The 8619-nt window shown below is 35.7% G+C and overlaps 1 non-coding gene across 1 annotated transcript; it reads right to left on the bottom strand.

Moving 5' to 3' along the window:
* Nucleotides 1-2841: 2841 nt before the first annotated feature.
* On the bottom strand, nt 2842-2923 carry Trnas-uga (transfer RNA serine (anticodon UGA)). Its single transcript has one exon. It is a non-coding gene; the product is annotated as a tRNA-Ser (tRNA).
* Nucleotides 2924-8619: the final 5696 nt, after the last annotated feature.

Here is an 8619-nt window from a genome sequence, read left to right as displayed (position 1 = left end):
TGGTTCAACATGAAGTTTTTAACAGGGCATTTTCTAGTAGCTAACGGGTACTAACTGCAAAATGTCATGCAATTGTAGTTTAGTATTGTTTGCCATTTCATAATGGAACGACTTACACTGGCTCACCATCTTCAAATTATTCAACTATATTTCGAAATATGGTCGACATAATCGGCCAACTGACTCAACTATTCGCCATACAACCAAAAGGTAAGCGTTGTAGTTCTTGTTATTGAATGATTAGCGAACAAATCGACCACATCCAGCACGCAGTGAAGAAAACATAACGGCGGTGACATCCCCAAGCATTGGAAACCAACATTACTCGAGTAATTAGCCAGATACCACTTGAAATACTCGAATCCGTCATCAAAAATTGGACCAGTCGAATGAACTACCTGAAGCGCCAACATGGTCAACATTTAAAAGAAATTATTTTCAAACAGTAAATGACAAAAAATGTTCTTTCGATTGACAAATAAACAATTCGCGATTTACTCCATTTTTCAATTTTTTTACTAGATTAAAAACAAACGTCATGACGAATCACCCTGGAGTTCGATCGCAGCAAGCATCGATGCAGGTGCTATTTTTTCACGACCTTCATTTTTCTTCGAAATTATTCCGTAAAATTTTATTATTTCGGTTATCGTTGCTTGTGTTTAAATAAATACCATAATTTGTGGGTTTGCTTCGTGTGTGAAAAGTGACAAATTTACTTTGTATCAATTATCGTCAAAGAGGATATAAATTGCAGGTCGGGAGGCTTAGTACCGCCTCTAATTGAAAGTCTGGCGAAAAGTATGTGTGAAAGATATCACGAAGAAAAAATTTCGATAATCGGAAAACGAGCTACCACATGAAGAGAGAACCATTTTGGACTAGCAAAATATACGGTGAAGAACATCCAATATAATTTATTATAACCATAAGTATTATTGGACACTAACTTGTGTAAATATGACATGAAATGTTTCAGGTTTTGTACTTTTAACATATAATCATGTTACCGATATTTTTCATGGCATTGCTGTTAGGATTGCATATTGAGTTCTACAAGATGACGACACGGATGAACTTATGATGAATGAAGTTCATGTTTGACAATTTTCGGTGATTTGTTTGCTTTGTCGACTGCGTGAGTGCGAGTGCAACGGATGCTCATCTGTTACATTCGAACTCACGTAACTCTCATGTAAACGGGCCATTGAGAATTGTCTAACGAAGTTCATCTGGCTCATTTTGTGGGGTTGTGTCGGTTAGTGTAAAACCTAATTGAAATCCATGGGTTGTTATCTACGTTCTTTAAACTTATATAATTACGGTAACGCTAGAGAAAGGAGTCTTTTAATCCAACATTGGCAGTTTGTGATCGTGCAGTATTTGAAATTTTTAAAATCCCTCATTCATGATAATCAGCTGTTGCGAATCAATATTTCTTAGAAGCTGTACATTTTATCTTATAATGTTCTTTCTTACTTTTTACTAACAATTTTTATCCAACAGGTTCATAGCGAGTAAAGGCGCTTTAACCTAGGCTTATTAGCCAGGGCAAGGTGTAAATACATCTGTCCCATCCCAAAGGACCAAAGGAGTGGCATTAACCTTCTTAGCCAAGTCACTCCCAACGATTTATTATATCCCCTTTAAACTGAAACGGTCGGTACGGTTGTCCTCGTTTCTTCCTCCTTTAAGATTCAAAACAATACGTTAATTACATTATTCATTGAATGAATAATTTAATTGCCGTCTAATTTTGAAACATCTCCAAACCCAACTCTGCACAGTAGGCCTGGTCGTTTTAATATTTGCGACATATGAAAATATGCTTCAAATATTAATATTGACAAGAAAAACACTACAGAATAACTGCAGTGTTTTCCAGGATGCTTTTCAATACTGGCTGTGTACGGGTTAGAATAGAATAGAATAGAATAGAAACGTCATGACGAATCATCCTTTATTAAATTATTCAGATCAACTTTATTCTAAGAGAATCAATTTCAATTCCTTCCAGCGATTTTTTTTTGTTATTGCATACTCTCTGCGACTCATGGCAACCAAAATTTGTTTTACTCAGAAGTAACCAAAATTTGTTGGATAGCTCAATATGAGGTTTGGCCAAAGTGGTATCTTCGTTCGGTATTGGCACTACACCATTCTAATTTGTCTCGATTGAGATTCAATGTCCCAGTTCAACCGCTGGAAAATTAGCCAGAATTCCGATATTTTTTCAGAATTCTGGCTCAAGTGACATAACTGGCATAACATTTGGCAGGGATGTCCTTAATTGGCTCTCAGTCCATTTGGTAACCCTAGATTACCTGATTATTTTTTATTTCTTCTGACGTTACTCGCGATGTCCCACAAAATCGTCAATTCGATCCAATATCAAAATGAACCGAACCAAAGAAAGATTCTCGTCGGACGAGTTTTTCTCTTCATCTTCGTTCTTGTTGAAAAAACTCACCGCTGATCTGTCAAACAAACATCTAGTCGATTGCTTAATTCTTGAAATTATTGAAATCGTGCATTCGAACAATAACGAAAAGTTTACACCGTTTGTTTACATTCGATTCACCCATAGGCACAGGCTTTTGTACTTGGCGACACTGTGCCATCGATGACGCGAATAAACAATTACAGTAACCGATGCCAATTAGCACACATTAACCCTGGGCGCTAAAACCCTCCGCCTTAAAATGCTTGTATTACGTATATTGATATCAACAAAACAATAATTCGATAAGTTAAGTACAATATATTATTGAGGTTAAAAAGCTTGCATCAAATTAGCTCTCAATTGTCTCTTGTTTTCATAGAGCTCCAGTAAAAAAATTTCGCTGTAGACAGGATTCGAACCTGTGCGGGTAGAACCCAATGGATTTCAAGTCCATCTCCTTAACCGCTCGGACACCACAGCTACACATGGTAACGGCTCTCCACAATCGTACTGGTAATTTACGACCCGAGTCAGACCAGGCCGTGCATGTGTTGGAACTTCACGGTGGCGATGAGTGCGGATGTTTGCGTGAAGTGAACAGCGTATGTAGAGTGAGAGAGAGGGGAAACAGGTAGGTACGGATCCTACATAATTCTGATGAACTTAACACCGTTGACTGGCACTGGCTTTATCACGCTTATATCGCTTATATCCTACAGCGGGTGGCTGACGTGCGGGGTGGTAATTCAAAGTATTTAAGTCGGCAGGTTTCATTCGGTGTTCAGCCGCATGCGGTTTGTTGATGTTTGTGGCGATGTTAGTTAATTGGTCGGATTGGGAACAGTGGGCATGGCAGTGTACTTGTTAAGATGTTATTGTTGATTTTCTGAATTGTTTTAATAATAGTTTTATGCCTTTTATGAAAAGCTGGGTTTCATAAATTCGCTCTATAGATTTTCAAATAGATTTTTCGAAGAATCTTTAGGATTTTGTAGAAAACATATCGCATTTGAAATAGGGTAAGTGTGCCCTGTACCACCTTAGTCGTACATATTGGAACATGTAAGATCAATAATATTTAATTAACACGGCGGCCCAAATAGTTTGCAAAGACAAGCGCTCAAACTCGAATATTTCAGATGAAGTGCAATACATTATTGATTGTTGGCCAAGTATACAATGAGATAGTGTAGTACTGTGACTAATGAGATGAATAAAGAATCATCTGCTGCGTTCGCTATTGTCATTTTTTTTTAATCTTTCGATACTTCCGGCCGAATAAGCTGCATACAACTAAGCCATACAAAATAATCGTTGATATTTGTGCTATTCATTTTCATTCTACATAAACAGAAGGGGGTGCTAGTAAAGTTAGGTTAAACGCGACTACAGTCACGTAGTATTTTGTTGCAATTGAAACAAATCGGGTGGGATGTGCTGAGGAACCAGCATAAGGACATGCTTTGTAAACCATGCATACATATTTGCTTCAGTATGAGTACACCGAAAACAGGAGTATGAAATAAAAAAAAATCAGCACTAATTCATAAGTAGGTAGCTATTTATATTCCTTTGCAGTCTTCATCATTAGTTTCGAGCCTTATTCTCTTATTTGTTTTTTTTCAGCAATCGTATACATATAGAGAATCGTTATGAGGTTGCCTTCATCCCGATTGCACGGTGAAACGAAAGGGGAAATTATTCTTTTTTGCTCTCATTTTCTCTCGTGATTTTTTCACTAACTCTACCCACAGGCCAACAGTTGACATTCTATACGTGTGCTGACTGCGATGTGCACCCGTCGACGAAGAGGAAATAAGGGACTTGGCCAACTTCAACAACGGGGGATTTCGGTCGGATAAGTAATTTGGTAGGTATAAGAAATATTCTGGCCGTGGGCAATCTTCTTGTGAAATGTGCTTTCTCTTCGATGGTGGGGATGGTTTCCGGGAATCAACGGGCAAATTTGTTTGAACGTTGCTTTGTACACACAGGGTGCGTGACGAATTTTTGCAGTAAATATGTAACTTGTTATAGAGGAGTTACACCAGTTAATTATATTTGCGATCCATGTGTTATGGTTTATTTTCTATCGTTGCATATGGAAATTTAAAATTATTTCATTAAAAAATCGCCTTTTTCGACTGTTGCGGAACGCTTCCGGAAACCGTATGCACATTTTACACGGGAACAAATCAGTTCCTCCAAATGAGAAAGTAAAATTCTTGATCATATTTTCGGTGTGCATGGTATCAATGACTATTTTTTCGTAACGCACTATACAGGGTGGTTGGTTTATGGTTAAGAACCTCTCGAGGGGTGATTGACTGTCATATTTGAAGAAAAAAATCGTTCTACACATATCATCAAATCTCAACAATTACAAAGTTATTGAACTTTTTGTGTTAAAAACTTATTTGTCTTAAAATACCTCTAACTCAAAAAGTATACTTTGTATTTTAAATATGTTAGGTCCATTGGGAAGGTGAGAAAATTTCTCATTGAGTGATGCCCTCACATGTTTCAGATAATGAGTTTAAGTAACCTTTTCAAAGAATTTATTGAAAATTGAACAATTTTATTCGATTTTTCGTGCATTTCTTGAAAATCCTAAAAATTAACCTCATCATGTTAATAATTCAGATTGTTAGTCTTGAAGAGCTGCATAATTCGTTCTTTGACATGATACATTTACCTTTTCTTATTTTCATTAGTTTGGGTTATTCAACTTGGATATTTTTTTATCTCATATTCACTAAAACCAGCTCTAATTGAAGAAGTGTGGCACTTGTTGTACTTTTTTTTTCTTTTTATTCGAAAGCCAGAAAAATTTTGCAGTGAAAAATGTATTAATACCTTTCAGTTAAGTGAATTTAGTATTCTTTTAGAAGTAAATTAGTTTAAAGTTAGTGCTATTATTAGCATTTTCATTAAATTTCTTAAAATAGTAAATAATAAGCATCACCATTATTATCATGGAAATAATGCATCTCAGCAAGTTCTACAGATCTTTCTTCGAATCCATTCAATTATCTCTTTTGGTTTCGACGAAAAATCGTTTTTATCACATCGTTTCATATGCAAAAATAGCGATTTCGAACCCACTACATTTGTGGCGAGGTTATGCTGTGTTAACTATTAAATAGCAGCAAAATGAAAAGAAATATAGACAAAGTGTCAAATAAAAAGTTATAGAGAACATTAAGGGGCATCAAATGAATAATAGTAACGATAAATTTTGTTGAATTATGATTAGAATAATTACAAAACTCTCCAAAAAAACGCAAATTATGAGTTATTTCGTTAGTAAAAAATCATTTAGTACCCTTAACTAAAAGATATGTGTACTTACACTGATAGGACATTTTCTCAGCTTTCCAATGAAACCTTGTAAATAACGATATAAAGCATATGTTTTTAAATTAGCGTCTTTTAAGCACTTGCAAGTCGGTTACAGGAAAAGTATAGTAATGAAATTACAAAGAAATGAGACAAGATAGGAATATGACATCCAAGAACAAATTATGAATCATCCTAAACCCAACTTTTGGATAATGGATATTGCTATAATCATACTTCATTATTTCGAGAAAATTAGCAAAAATCTCCTCAAAAACACTAACTATTAACTACTTTACAGCTAAAAAGTAATTAAAACTAATTAACAACAAAATATGAGAACACCATTCAATAGGAAATTTTCTCACCTTTCGAATGGAACTAAAAGCTTTGAAATACGAAGTATACTTTTTAAAGTTAGAGGTATTTTAAGACAAATAAGTTTTTAACACAAAAAATTCAATAACTCTGTACCGGTTGAGATTTGATGGTATGTGTAGAACAATTTTTTTCTCCAAATATGACAATCTATCACCACCCGAGAGGTTCTTAACCATGCACCAAACACCCTGTATGCATTACACTTTTTCAGTTAACAAGAATTTTTTAATCGAAAACATAAATTTTAAGAATTTTCTAAACTAAAGATGAAATGGAAAAGTGATCTGATTTGCAATGAATAGGTGTCAATAACGTTCGTTCCAAGCCACCTGAATCCGTGGTTGCGGCACGTGGCGATTAAAATTATCGTAGGATCCTGTGAATGCAACATTTGGCAATGAGAAAGTGACATCATGGCAATAGAAACATTTAACAGTAGTTAGTACATTTTTATCATTCCTAGCCTAGCAGGTATTGACGGTGTTCACAATTCCCCACTGTCCCCTACATATAGAAAAAGTCATGAAATGGTTATAGGGTTAATTACATACACTGCTGTCCAATAACATAGGTGTGAGATAAAAATATATGAAATTTTGAGTTTTCTCTAAAAATATTTTTTATTCCAATATTTTATAGTTAGGCACAGTCGTAAATATAAAAAAGAACATTTTTATTTGTAAATTAATTGTTATGCTTTACCGGAACTCTCTCTTCTCCATGAAATCCAAAAAAGCATCTGGTCAATGAAATAGGTGTATTGTAATCTATTGCATTAAAATTTTCCAAATCCAATGATTTTAAGACTAATATTTTTAACAACTAGTAGCCTGTGTAACCTCCCTTATTCAACCAAATTTTATCCATTCGCCTTGGCATTGAGTCATTCAAACGCTGATAAGTTTCCGTTGGCATAGTGTACCATTCCTTTTAAGCTGCTTCCCGCAAACGACCCTTATTTCTGAAATTTTGACCGGATAACTTCTACCAATCTCCTGTCATCAATCCCGTAGATAATCTACGGAATGTACTTAGATTTTCTACGGGATTGATGACAGGAGATTGGTAGGGTCCGAGATTATAGTCACTTTATTATCCCGAAATCATTCCTTTACATACTTCGATGTGTGTTTTCGATCAATATCTTGCTGAAACTGCCATATAAAGGCACGTTATCTTTGGACTGCATGACATCCTTTAGGATGTCCAACCTTTAGCCTTGCATTTGAATCTTGCCTAAATAGGACCTGCGCCATTCCACGAAAAGTAGCCCCAAACCTCATTGTTCTCCGTGCTTTATTATATTTTGCGTGTGTCGCAGATCAAACTTTTTGCACTTTGGACGTCTAACGCTTCGTTGTGTACCGGAGGAAAACAGGTTTATCTTTGATTCGTTCCTCCGCAGGATATGTCGCCATTTTTTGATTCCTTCTGAACCAGGCCCATTAACGGTGTTGAAAAGTAAATTGAATACTTTTGCTAAGTCTTTTGTTTCACAATAGTGGAACCTTTTTAGCAATTCTTTCTGGAAGATTGGAGTTTTACAGCCTACGGCGAACTGTTCTCGGACTTACCACATTTCCAATTTGTGCTGTAATAGTCCTGGATGACGCGAGTGGATCAGATTTTGCTAATAATGCAATGCAATGGTCAGCTGCTGTAGATGTTCTCTTGGGTTTTTTGCGTGTTTCTTTGTTCAAAGTGTATTCGCGATTTATTTGTTCGTTTTATCTTCTTAGCAAATTCTTCAAATTTCTTAGCAAAACCCGTTCCACTTAAGTACAGTGAGATGCTCGACCCATTCCATACCAAATCTTTGACTTATTCAACATTTAAATACGTTTATTAGCACGCAGAATACAAACTTTACCAAATTAAACATATAATGGTATTGAGTAAAATAATAACCCGTTTATATATTTCACAAACCTATTATATTGACCACACAAAAAAGCCTGCGGCAGTCTTGTTTTGCATCTTGACAAAGATTGCAAATATAATCAGCGCCAACAACCCACTAGTAACTTGACAGATACCAAGGCTTGAGTGTGCGGTAGGTGTGATTGAGACTGCTGTAACTTGGTATGTGTAATTGAGAGAAAAACAAAATAATCTATAACACACCCATTTTATTGGCCAGCAGTGTACGTTTAAACCTGGCGTGTGTAAGTGAAAATGAAAACTCCCTGATAATAGCTTGTATTCATTCGGAACACCCTTTGTTAACGGGTTAGCGAAAATGTGTTTATTGATTACTGATACTACATAGAACATTTGTACAGCTTAGTACCAATTACTCCATTCATTTTAATTTCGTTGCACTCCCTGCGATAGAACCTTCTTTGGTGGATACTGAAGCCCGCATGATAGTATTGACTAATGGGGAGGTATCTCCGACGACCGACATAGAACAATTTGAATATTTCTCCAATGGAAAAAATAATGCCAATAAGTCT

The sequence above is a fragment of the Topomyia yanbarensis genome, chromosome 2 (assembly GCF_030247195.1).
Source record: "Topomyia yanbarensis strain Yona2022 chromosome 2, ASM3024719v1, whole genome shotgun sequence".
Classification (NCBI taxonomy): domain Eukaryota; kingdom Metazoa; phylum Arthropoda; class Insecta; order Diptera; family Culicidae; genus Topomyia; species Topomyia yanbarensis.
Note: the sequence above shows the minus strand (reverse complement) of the source record. Positions and strands in the feature narration are given on the sequence as shown.